The 13,514-nt window shown below is 36.0% G+C and overlaps 1 protein-coding gene and 1 long non-coding RNA gene across 38 annotated transcripts in view; one reads left to right on the top strand and one right to left on the bottom strand.

The window, feature by feature from the left end:
• ZBTB20 (zinc finger and BTB domain containing 20) overlaps window positions 1-13,514 on the top strand; it is an 830,234-nt gene that overhangs the window by 34,029 nt on the left and 782,691 nt on the right. For 8 of the 37 annotated variants that reach the window (XM_063602526.1, XM_063602514.1, XM_063602545.1 and 5 more), the window contains exon 1: window positions 13,040-13,200. The exons of 15 other annotated variants lie outside the window; for them this stretch is intronic. The gene's annotated coding sequence lies outside the window, so the exon portion shown is untranslated. Of the gene's footprint in view, window positions 1-3,171; window positions 3,290-12,866; window positions 13,201-13,514 lie in introns of those variants that run through there. 14 more of the 37 variants (XM_034957135.3, XM_055110292.2, XM_055110293.2 and 11 more) reach the window with 4 other exon arrangements.
• On the bottom strand, window positions 5,162-12,917 carry LOC129397428 (uncharacterized). The gene is made up of 2 exons (XR_008624823.1): window positions 12,786-12,917; window positions 5,162-10,819 (listed from the first exon to the last, which is right to left on the bottom strand). It is a non-coding gene; the product is annotated as an uncharacterized LOC129397428 (long non-coding RNA).

Below are 13,514 nucleotides of genomic sequence, written 5' to 3'. Positions count from 1 at the left end.
TGTAGTTTTTAACTTCTACCATAGAAAGAGTGCCTGGAAGAGGAATTCACCCATCATTTATATGCAAACTATTTTAGTGAATAAATCGAAGTCAAGAGACACATAACTGCTGTAGGATGTCATTGTTATTGTTTTTTAAAATTGAACCTTTTAAACACAGCAGAAAATACTTGCAAACTATTCATCTGACAAGGGACTAATAACCAGAATATATAAGGAACTCAAACAACTCAACAGTAAAAACAATTAATTGCATTAAAAAGTGGGCAAAGGACATGAGTAGACATTTCTCAAAAGAAGACGTACAAATGACCAATAGGTATAGGAAAAATGCTCAACATCACTAATCATCAGAGAAATGCAAATCAAAACCCACAATGAGATAACATCTTACACCGGTCAGAATGGCTATTATTAAAAAGACAGAAAATAACAGATGCTGGTAAGGATGTAGAGAAAAGGGAACTCTTATACACTGTTGATGGGAATGTATATAAGTACAGCCCCTATGAAAAACAGTATGGACATTTTTCATAAAATGAAAAACAGATCATCTTGCAATCTCTCTATTGAGTATCCCCCTCAAAAAGAAATCAGTATATCAAAGGAACACCCGCACTCCCATGTTTATTGCAGCACTATTCATAGTAGCAAAGATATGAAATTAAACCTAAGTGTCCATCAGTGGACAAATGGATAAAGAAAATGTGGCATATATACACACAATGAAATACTATTTGGCCGTAAGACAGAAGGAATGTCATTTGCAGCAACGTGAATGGAGCTGGAGGTCATTATGTTAAGTGAAATAAGCCAAGCACAGAAATACAGATATCTCGTGTTCTCACTCATGTGGGAGCTAAAATGTTGATCTCATGGAGGCAGAAAGTAGAATGATAGATAATAGAGGCTGGGAGGATTGAGTGGGTTGGGAGAGGATGAAGAGAGGTTGGTTAATGGGTACAAACGTCAGACAAAAGAAGTTCTAATGTTCAATAGCAGAGTAGGGTGACTGTAGTTAATAAAAATATTCTATATTGCAAAATAGCTAGAAGAGAGTACTCAAAAAAAAGAAAAGCACATAGAAATTATAAATACTCAGGGTGATGGATAACCTAAATACTCTGACTTTGTCATTACACATTTTATGCATGTAACAAAATATCACATATACCCCATAAATATGTATAAATACTATGTCAATTAAAAAATAAAAGGTAAATTTAAGCACAAAAATGTAATAGAAAATACACACCCAAACATGGAAGAGCCTTAAAATTTTAGTAATAATCTAAAATTTAGATAGGAATGCAGTTGAGAACTAACAGTGATCTGTGCAAAGTTTTAAATGTTTTTACTGATGGAGCATACACTTTTTAATAATTGGAGAATCAATTTCTTGAGAGTAGGGGAAGGAACTCAGTGGTAAAACTACATATTACTTCACTTTTCTTGATTAGCTTTAAGAGATGGATTTTGATTTGACACCTAAAGCTAGGGTTGATATTCGGGGAATACACACTGTATTTACAGCCAGCATCTGTTTTGATTAGTCATGGTAACATTTCTTCTGTGCCCATTCCTTATGAGCTATAAATATTTTGACTGCCACTGAGCACTACCTAAAACTTCTCTAATTTATTATTTATTTCTATACACTTATTAAGGTAACTTAAAATAATAGTAATAGTAAAAATGTAGTGCCTGGAAAACTTCAGAATTTAATTATTGAATTATTTTATGTTATCAAATATTCTATAATATCTATTGTTTTATTGTAAATATGTATTTTTAAACATCTGATTAAACTGCTAAAGTGCAAATTAATTATTGAGTGGGTATTAAGTGCATTTATTGGTGGAAAAATACTAGGGAGAGAATTTTAATTACTTTAGACAAAAGTTACATGAATTTTATTAAGATATTAGCTTACAGTGGTTTGCAGTTTATTTCTGTTTGTGACCTTCAGATAAAACATCATAAGAGGTATGTGTTGGAGTCCCAGACCATTTAATTTTTAAAATAAAATCCATAATAATGATTTATTTCTTTCATAACTCTTTTTATAATTAATATGGATTTCATTATGGGCAGTGTTCTTTTGTTGATTACTAATAAAATTGTTTTCTCAACTGGTGAGATACTGTTTGATATTCAAATTTCACATAGGTTTAAGTGATGTTGGGAGTATTATTTGTGTTATGGAAGATCCAGTTATTACATTTTCAGTGGTAAAGTGCCATCGGTTTGAAATAGAGTAGTACATCATATTTAGTGATAAGTAAATTCAATCCATTCAAATGTGTGGACATTTAACATGAAGGAGGATTTGTTTTATTTATTTTTATTTATTTATTTATTTATTTATATTTTTATTTTTTTGAGATGGAGTCTCACTCTGTTGCCGAAGCTGGAGTGTAGTGGCGCAAGCTCGGCTCACTGCAGCCTCTGCCTCCCAGGTTCAAGTAATTTTTCCTGTCTCAGCCTCTTGGGTAGGTGGGATTACAGGCACATGCCACCTAGCCCGGATAATTTTTGTATTTTTAGTAGAGATGGCATTTTACCATGTTGGCCAGGCTGGTCTCACACTCCCAACCTTAGGTGATCCACCTGCCTTGGCCTCCCAAAGTGCTGGGATTACAGGCGTGAGCCACCACACCTGGCCGGATTTGTTTTATATACAATTCTCTTCATTGAGATATAAACTGATAAGCTAGTCAAAATTAAGTAAACGACAATTTTGAAATACCCAATGTAAGTGTAAAATAAAATTTAATGTAATTCATTTCAAATTTTTATTTTTCAAGAATCCTACCAAACATATCGGACATACATTCTGAATGTATATACTGTAAAGTAATTTTTTGTATTTAATACAAATGAGGAAGATAGATATTTTATGTAGATTATGTTATAAAAACTTTTGATCTGACCTTATACATTTTTTAAAAAGTTATGGCTATAAGCCTACAGCTTATTGGGGCTAAGTGATTTTTCTTAAAAATAAAAGATACCATTTCTACCCATTTTGAATCATCCCTATGGCCTGTTGCCTCAGAGGGCTTAGCAGGCTGCTATCATGCTGACTCCGTTATTAATAACTCGCTTCAAAATTGCTGGACAGATTGCTATTAATATTTCCAACTCTTTTTTTTTTTTTTTTTTTCTAAGACAGAGTCCCTATCGCCCAGGCTGGAGTGCAGTGGTGTGATCTCTGCTCACTGCAACCTCCGCCTCCCGGGTTCAAGTGATTCTCTTGCCTCAGCCTCCCGAGTAGCTGGGATTACAGGTATGTGCCACTATGCCCAGCTAATTTTTTTGTATTTTTAGTAGAGACGGAGTTTCGCCATGTTGGCCAGGCTGGTTGCGAACTCTTGACCTCAGGTGATCTGCCCACCTCGGCCTCCCAAAGTGCTGGGATTACAGGCGTGAGCCACAATGCCCCGCCTAATGTTTCCAACTCTTTAATCAAACTGGTTCATGGTATGTTTCTTTCATCGCTTTTGAAAGTTATTTTTTAATATACTAGTCTTTTCCATTATCCTTTCTTTAAATTTTACTTTGAGATACTTAATATACTTTTCCTCAAACAAATATAAAATTTTAAGTTCTGAAATTATCTAGGGAACATATATCCTTTCAAATCTGTTCCCCATCATTAGTCTTCTTTTTCTACCTAATATCACCAGTGTGTTATTCTAGATAATTTTTGGAGTAATTTTATAAAGCCCCTCCTTCTATTCCTTACACATTCCATTTGGATAGATGTTAGGTCCGACATTTACTACTTATTAGGTCTGTGTCTTTGGGCCTCTTTTTGTTTATGTATAATCTGAAAATGAGATTTCTTTTAATGCTGTTGGGGGATTAAATGAGAAAGTGTATGTTGGGCTGTTTCTGACACATGTAGTAGAGATAACTTTTAATAAAGCATTCTTATTAATAGTAGCAACTTTTGTATTTTGGAAAGATATGAAGACTATTGAGTTTTTGAGTATAGCCGCACCAGGTCAAACAGTAAGGATCTCACCAACTTGCTTGACAAACATCTATGGCAATTAAGATGTACCTTTTATATCTTCTCTGTGACTTTTATTTTTCCTATAGAATGCACTCTGTAGTTTCTCTTTCCTTTCCTTTTGTATTAAATATAAACTGTACATATAAGTAAATTATGTAGATGTGGAAACTTTTAAGATAGTTGCTGGCATTGTTGTAGATTGTTTAGTAGAGAGGATTGACCAGGCAGCAGAAGAGTTCATATAGTATATGTGTCTAATACGTTGTTCTGGAGCCAGGGAGATATTACAAATAACATTTTTATGTTTTGTAATCCATTGATTTAGCATTTATTGATTGTGTCACAAGAGTACCCTCTTCTAAATTTCTAAAGATAATCATATCATTTAAGATCAGCTTATAGGAGTAGTAACAACAGCTATAATAGCATAATAATCTTATCATTCAGATACTAAACTCCATGCCACTTTTCCCCATGGTCGTATTTCTCCTTTACAATTGTGGAAAATGACTCATATATAGATATGAGTCATTCTATATTAAAGATACTTTTGATTTTCTACTCTTTGCTATTTACTATTCACTGGCCACTGTTCACTCTACCACTGGTCACTCCGAGGAACTCCGGTAATATTTTCTGTCTTATTAGGAAACTGCCGTGATTATAAAGGCTACAGTATATGGGTGAATGTGAGGCAATAACTTCATTTTTTCATTATTTGATTCTTCGTTCTACTACTATATAAGACTGTAGAATATACATTATCCTTTCCTGAAAGTTTGGAGAGAAGGAGAATATTTGCATCACAAAACATAAACTTCATAGAATTTATTATTAGGCATTACTTTAAAAAATCTGGCCACGTTTACATTGGGAAATTCCCACTACTCCTCTTCTTCCTCCCTCTCATCTCTGTGCTCCCCTAACTTCAAATTGTTACTCATTTTTTATGTAGTACAGTTTAACCCCACAAGAAATATTCATGCCTCACTCTCTGACTCCAGCAGCTTATCAAGATGTTTTCCTCAAAGAGGACAATTCCATTCCTATGAAGTACTCTGAAGCCAACTTCAGCCTTTTACAAACGCTTATGTTATAGATTTGAAAGAAATAATAGATAAATGAAATGTGAAGGCAAGCTGAATTTTCTTTTCAGAAATGATGTTTATTGAAATTCTGATAGTTGTATGGGAATATCTTTTTTTTTTTTAAGTTCCAGGATACATGCACAGAACCTCTACATTTGGTACATAGGTATATGTGTGCCATCATGGTTTGCTGCATCTATCAACCCGTCATCTAGGTTTTAAGCCCCACATGCATTAGCTATTTGTCCTGATGCTCTCCCTCCTCTCACCCCCCACCTGCTGACAGGCCCTGGTGTGTGTCGTTCCTCTCCCTGTGTCCATGTGTTCTCATTGTTCAGCTCCCACATATGAGTGAGAACATGCAGTGTTTTCTATTCCTGTGTTAGTTTGCTGAGGATTATGTCTTCCAGATTCATCTATGTCCATGCAAAGGACATGATCTCATTCCTTTTTATGGCTGCATAGTATTCCATGGTGTATATGTACAACATTTTCTTTACCCAGTCTATTATTGATGGGCATTTTGGTTGGTTCCATGTCTGCTATTGTAAATAGTGCTACAGTAAACATACGTGTGCATGTATCTTTATAGTAGAATGATTTATATTCCTTTGGGTATACACCCAGTAATGGGATTGTGGGGTCAGATGGCATTTCTGGTTCTAGATCCTTGAGGAATCGCCACACTGTCTTCCACAATGGTTGAACATTCCCACCAATGGTGTAAAAGCGTTCATATTTCTTTGCAGCCTCGCCAGCATCTATTGTTTCTTGACTTTTTAATAATCCCCATTCTGACTGGTGTGAGATATGAATACTTTTTTTAACAAACTTTTTTTTTTTTTTTTTGACACAGTCTCACTCTGTCACCCAGGTTGCAGTGCAGTGGTGCAACCATAGCTCACTGCTGCTTTGACCTCCTGGGCTCAAGAAATCCTCTCACCTCAGCCTCCCAAGTAGCTAGGACTACAGGTGCATGCCATCATACAAGGCTGATTTTTTTATAGACATGCAGTCTCAGTATATTGTCCAGGCTGGTCTCTAACTCCTAGATTCAAGTGACCCTCCTACCTTGGCCTCCCAAAGTGCTGAGATTACAGGCATGAGCCACTGCATGCAGCCTTATCCAACTTTTTATTGTGAAATTCTTTCAAACATACAGCAAAGTTGAAGATTACTTTTTCTATTTTTGTTTGTCACAAGATCTTAAGGTAAGGATATGTTTAATATGTGACAATACATTTTTCGAAATGCTATTTACTTGTTTATATCATCCTTATATCTCAAATTTATTTAAGTTTTTAATTAACCAAGGTTTATAAACCCTATGTACTGTTGTTTGTTGAGTCATTCATTCAGGAAAACTTTTTTGAGCTTCAGATATATTACAGGTGTACTGCCAGATGCTAGACCAACAAAGCTTAATAAGTAGGGTCTCTGCTCTGGGGGGCAGAGGGGAAGAAGGTGGCAATGGTGGGGAGGGAGTCTCTTAGTCTTGTAGGGAGAGAGGCATATAAAATCCTCCGGCCATAATAAATGCACTTCCAATGACTTAGTTTACATGTAATACTTTATTTTAGTTTTAAATTTAAACATTTGTTGATTAGAATTTAAATTAGATATGCAACTCTTCCCATTTAAGGATGGTACTCCTGGCCTACTATTGTCCTTGGGCCCGATGGGATACAATTTTAAAATAGATGACTAGGGTTAAGAATTATTGCCTAATTGGCCGGGCACAGTGGCTCATGCTTGTAATTCCATTACTTTGGGAGGCTGAGGCAGGCGGAACACAAGGTCAGGAGATCGAGACCATCCTGGCTAACATGGTGAAACCCCGTTTCTGCTAAAAATACAAAAAATTAGCTGGGCGTGGTGGCGGGCACCTGTAGTCCCAGCTACTCGGGAGGCTGAGGCAGGAGAATGGTGTGAACCCGGGAGGCAGAGCTTGCAGTGAGCTAAGATCGGGCCACTGCACTACAGCCTGGGCGACAGAGTGAGACTCTGTCTCAAAAAAAAAAAAAAAAAAAAAAAAGAATTATTGTGTAATTACGCCACTTACAATTAACTTTATGGTGGTGTCCTCAATGGCAAAGTCATTTACTTAGCGTAGCAATTACTCATTTTGACCCACTAATCCCAGACTTTTCTTGTCTGGGCACTGTGGCTCACGCCTGTAATCCCAGCACTTTGGGAGGCTGAGGTGGGCGGATCACAAGGTCGGGAATTTGAGACCAGCCTGACCAACACGGTGAAATCCTGTCTCTACTAAAAATACAAAAATTAGACAGGCATGGTGGCACGCGCCTGTAATCCCAGCTAGTCAGGAGGCTGAGGCAGGAGAATCGCTTGAACTGGGGAGGCGAAGATTGCAGTGAGCCGAGATTGCACCACTGCACTCCGGCCTGGGCGACGGAGCTGTCTCAAAAAACAAACAAACAAACAAAACCCCCAAAATACACAAATCCTTTACAATTGAATTCTTGCTTTTTTAATTCCTTTCTCAGGCTATAGAAAATAGGAAATATTTTATTGTGTTTATTATTTAGTTCTTTAAACAATTATTTGCATTACTATTAGATATTTGAATCTTGAACTATGCAACCTTTAAGAATGCATGATAGAGTATGTACTTTAGATGGAGTTGCTGGGTACCATTAAATTGAACGTATTGAGAGCTATGGGTATTGAACAGCAAATTTTCACTATTCTGTGTTAGTAAGCAAGATAGGGTAAGAAATCATCAGGACTTACTAGATTTGACTCACAACCGCAGAGTCATGGCTGGATGGGGCCTTAACTATCTTTAGGTATTGGGTAAAACAGTATAGTGTAGGGATTAAACACATAAACTCTAAGCTAGACAGGCTGGGTTCAAGTCCTATCATTATTATTATGCTATGTGATCTCAGGCAAGTCACTTAATCTCTCTTTTTCTTCATCTGGAAAATGAGACTAAAAATAATTCCTACATTATAGCGTAATTGTTAGGCTTTAAAGAGTTAAGAAATAAAAAGTACTTAGAACAGACACATAGTAAGCACTTAAGCATTGGCTATAATAACTATTATTATGATACGCTGTTCAATTCCATCCTTTTAAATTTGTTATTTTTAGCATAGGAAGAAACTGAAACTCAGGATGGTTGCATGACTTGACGAGGGTATGCAAGCTATTTGTGGCAATGCTGGGACCAGAACCAATTTTCTTTTAATTTATTGTTTAATAGACTTTTTTTTGAGTAATTTTAGTTTCATAGTAAAATTTATGGGGAGGTACAGAGATTTCTCATATACCCCCTGCCTTCACACATGCACAGCCTCCCCATCATCAATATCCCCCACCAGAGTCATATATTTGTTACATATGATAAGCCAACTTTGACATATTATTATTACTCCAGGCCCATAGTTTACATTAAGGTTCACTCTTGGTGTTGTGCCTTCTGTGGGTCTGAACAAATGTATGACATCTATCTGTCACTATTGTATTATACAAAGTAGTTTCACTGCCTTGAAAATCCTGTGTTCTTCCTGTTCATCCCTCTCTCTACCCTAAACTCTTGCAAACAATGAGTTTTTGCTGTCTCCATGGTTTTGCCTTTTCAGAATGTCATATAGTTGGAATCATACAGTGTATAGATACGTACAGTGGATAGAAGGCAATCTTTTCAGATTGGCTTCTTTTGCTTAGTAATATGCATTTAAGTTTCCTACATGTCTTTTCATGGCTTGATATCTCATTTCATTTTAGCACTAAATAATATTTCACTGCCTGGATGTACCATAATTTATCCATTCATCTACTAATGGGCATATTAATTTCTTCCAAATATTGGCAATTATGAATAAAATTACTGTAAACATCTGTGTGTAGGTTTTTGTGTGGGCATAAGTTTTCAATTCCTTTGCATAAATACCAACCACTGCAATTGCTGGATTGTATATGTGTTTAGTTTTGTAAGAAACTGCCAAACTGTCTTCCAAAGTGGCTGTACCATTTTTCATTCCTACCAACAATGAATGAGAGTTCCTGTTGCTCCACATCCTCATCATCATTTGGTGTTGTCAGTGCTGTGAGTTTGGGCCATTCTGTTACATGTGTAGTGGTATGTCATTGTTATTTTTAATGTGCATTTCCCCAATGACATATAATATGGAGCCCCTTTCATATGCTTATTTGCCATCTGTATATCTTCTTTGGTGAGGTGACTGTTAAAGTCTTCTGCCCATTTTTAATCAGGTTATAATATTTTCTTACTGTTGAGTTTTAAGAATTCTTTGCATGTTTTAGATAACAGTCCTTTATGAGATATATCTTTTGCAAATATTTTCTTCCAGTCTGTGGCTTGTCTTTTCATCACCTTTACAGTGTCTTTTGCAGAGTAGAACTTTTTAATTTGAATTAAATCCAGCTTATCAATTATTTCTTTCATGGATTATGTCTTTGGTGTTGTATCTAAAATAGTCATTGTGAAACCCAGAATTATCCAGATTTTTTCCTATTTAGGAGTCTTAGAATTTTGCATTTTACATTTAGGTTTATGATCCATCCATTTTGAGTTAATTTATGTGAAGAGTGTAAAGTCTGCGTCTGGATTTATTTTTTTGCATGTAGACGTCCAGTCGTTCCGTCACCACTTGTTGGAAATACTATCTTTGCTCCATTGTATTGCTTTTCCTTTTAAGTCAAAGATCAGTTGACTATACATATGTGGGCCTTCTCCTGGGCTGTCTATTTTGTTGCACTGATCTGCTGTGTCTATTCTTTTGCCAGCATCATGCATTCTTGATTACTGTAGCTTTATAGTAAGTCCTGAAGTCTGGTAGTTTCATTTGTCCAACTTTGTTCTTCTCTTTCAATATTATGTTGGTTATTTTGAGTCTTTTGCCTCTCCATATAAATTTTAGAATCATTTAGTTCATATCCACAAAATAACTTTCTGGGATTTTGATTGGGATTGAATTGAATCTATAGATCAATTTGGGACAGAACCAGTTTTTAACTTCCACTTTAGGATCTTTCTACAGAACCAAATTGCCCCATGACATATCAACACATGAAGCAATTTAATTAAATAACTTTATAACTTCCATAGTATGGTAGTCAATTACAATGATTTCTTCAGACCTTATTGTCTCCAGTCCCAACTAGGGAAAGTATATCTTGAATTCCAGTAAGTACTAACAATGTACTACTTATTGTGCTTTGAATCTAGTAAAATGTACAGATATGGGAAAAGTTTTGAGATGTTATACATTCTTCTTCTTCTTCTTCACCTTTTTTTTTTTTTTTAAATTTGAGATGGAGTCTTGCTCTGTTGCCGAGGCTAGAGTGCAGTGGTGTGATCTTGGCTCACTGCAGCCTCCACCTCCTGGGTTCAAGCGATTCTCCTGCCTGAGCCTCCTGAGAAGCTGGGACTAGAGGCATGCACCACCACCCCCAGCTAATTTTTGTATTTTTAGTAGAGGGGGTTTCCCCATGTTGGCCAGTCTGGTCTCGAACTCCTGACCTTGTGATCCGCCTGCCTTGGCCTCCCAAAGTGCTGGGATTACGGTGTGAGCCACTGTGCCCGGTCTCATTTTTCACTTAAGCCAAAAGATTTGTTTTCCTTTTAAATTTAGCTCTCAGGTTGTTTTTTAGAAAAGAGCCTTCATGGTCCTTTATATTCCTTTTGATTCCTGCTGGTAGAAACCAAATACATCTTCTCCTTGAATAAAAACAAAATGAAACAAAATAAAATACCTAGAACCTTATTTTAAAAATTCAGAAAATACAAATATCTAATTCAAATCCATCTGTCAAACTCTGAGGTTTATGTGTTTTTTTAATTGACATTTTTCTTAATACATTTTAATAAAGCTTTGGAGAAACAATAGGGCAATAGTAGAAAAGCAGAGCTGCCAGGCCAAATAGTGAGGAGGAGATACATGCTGGTACCTTGGGCACACTAAATATATTTTGGAAAAGTTTCTCTACAGACAAGTGACCTGAAGTAGGAGACTGTTAAATCATTTTTAGTGTGTGTCTGTCTCCTTTTAATCATCCACCCTTGGGAGGGTGATATACTACTGCAGCACTAGAGAGGTTGAATTGGTGGATTACAATGAGACTAGAGTGGTCTGGACTCTTGGTTTCTTACTAAAAATTTTCCCAGGATAGCTTGTATAATGTATAGGTAGATATTACATTCTAATGTCTATGCTGTAGGTTAGCCACCCTGAAAATAGCTAAAGCAATATTGATCTGTATTCTAAACATGACCCAAAATTTATTTGACATTCTTAAAGATTTTTGTGAATAAGGTGAAGAATCAGTTGATCTGTAAGTTATATATTGAAAGAGTTATTTAATTTTTAATTGAAAACTGATTTTTTTTAAACAAAAGAATTGAAGCTGTTGTTTCAAGGTAGTTTTGTTTATGCAGAGGGACATATTCTAATTTTTGAAGCATGTTAATACACAAAACCACATAAAAAGGATGATTTTTACAATTCATATACTTAGGATTATTGTTGCCCAAACGCAGGGTTTGAATAAGTCAAATGCACTTATGTTTTTTATTTGTGTGTAAATATTTTTTAGAAAATTTTACCTCTATTATAATGTTCTTAAGTCCCATCTAAATGACACATAGCCAAACTGTATAGAAATATATTAAGGAAGGTGGGTGTCTAGATAGATAATAGTGCTAGAAGGAGATATGACTCGTCAAGCAGAGTCTAGTTTTTAAAAATTCGGGGATGAGGAGAGTGGCTTAAAACTATTTCTGTTTTCTGATGTTTGTAATTCTGTAGCTGCAAATATATCACTTACAGGAGAAAGGGCACCTAGGAGTGGGGAAAGTGGGTGGGAAGCATGTGATGGGGTGAGGAGTATAATAACATCATAATTTTGGAACTAGAATATAGAAAAAATCTGGTTAGAAGTATCAGACAAAGAAAAACTGTTTTTTTTTCTTTTAAGGCAAGTTTATTTAGAAGCATTGATTATTTTTATTTTTCCCTCCTAATAAAAGATTAAGGGTAACTGCTGTAGTTTCTGTCCCATATTCTATGAAATCTCATCCTGATTGTGATGGTAGCTTCTTATGGGATTTATTTCTGTCGTTGTACCACTATGTACTATACGCATTGCACCTGTTCACACAGAGTACATTGCATTGTGATGTTTGTACAGCTAGATGCTTTAAATGAGAAGCCAATCTCCCTTCTTCTAGGTTCCTAGCCTATTAGTTACTTAATTAAGCTTAATTCTGTTTTGGTCTGTAATTTTGTAAGTCTGCAATTTTGTATATGGTCTCGATTTATTAACTGAGCAATGATTTCTTCTTTGCAGTTATCAGTTTTGTCTGAGATCAGTTTTCCTATTGTATGGAGTCTGTTTCTTACAGAGCCTCCTTTAAGACTGCTCTGACTTTAAAATCATTACTAGGCTTTTGTCAGAGCTGATTTGTTCACATTCTTCTCACATTAAAAAATAAATTTAAAAGATTGCACAAATAAGCTATGCATTTCACTATTTCCTGCTTATATGCAAAAAATGTATTTATGATAATTACATGTACTGCCAGAACTGAAACAATACATTCCTCATAATGGAGCATAAATAAAGAAGGTGGAGCCAGCTGCTCTTAAACTGTTTATTTGCAAGCAATAATGATATAGAGAATATACCTTTTTCACTCTGTTAGTCTGGCAATACTGAACCTGTTGCTGCATTAGACGAGTTGCATTTTGCTGGATAGGGGAAGGAGAGCTGTCTGCTGTCTGGTAGGAGGGCTTTGTCTGTGCCTTTCTCTCTGTTTCTTTCTGTTTTTCTTTCTCTCTCTCTCTCTCCTCTTCTCTCTCTCTTACTCGCTTGCTCTGTCTCTGTCTCTCTCTCCCTCTCTTCCCCCCTCCCTCCTCTCTCTTGCTCTCTCTCTCTCTTCCCGTCTCTGTGGTTTGTAAGGTAGGTTGCAGTGTGTGTATATACACAACATCAAGAGCAGGAAAATGGACTCATTAGGGAGGCAGGCAGTCATTACCACTCACACTGTACTTCCAGGGAGACACCGATTATAAGAAGAGAAACTCAGCGCTGGGGAAGAAGGTAGGGCAGACAACTTTCTTAAAAAAAAAAAAAAATCCTGCTTCCTCAATGCCCCCTCTGTCATCTCCTTTAGCCCCCAATGCCTTTATTCTTTCCTGCTTGAATTTTAATTTCCAGATTTAAGTTTGACAGAGCTAGTGCTAGCTTAAAATTTAGAACATCTGTAGGAGGCCTACCCTTTACTAATTTTCTTCCTACTTACTTAGGGGTGTGCCCTTGTGATTCAGTTGTGTTACTTTAAAAATAATTACAAACAAATCTATTTTTTTCACTAAAGTACCAAATAAATCAGAATCTTTCACTCTTTTAAAACA

The sequence above is a fragment of the Pan paniscus genome, chromosome 2, assembly GCF_029289425.2.
Source record: "Pan paniscus chromosome 2, NHGRI_mPanPan1-v2.0_pri, whole genome shotgun sequence".
In the NCBI taxonomy this organism is placed as follows: Eukaryota; Metazoa; Chordata; class Mammalia; order Primates; family Hominidae; genus Pan; species Pan paniscus.
Note: the sequence above shows the minus strand (reverse complement) of the source record. Positions and strands in the feature narration are given on the sequence as shown.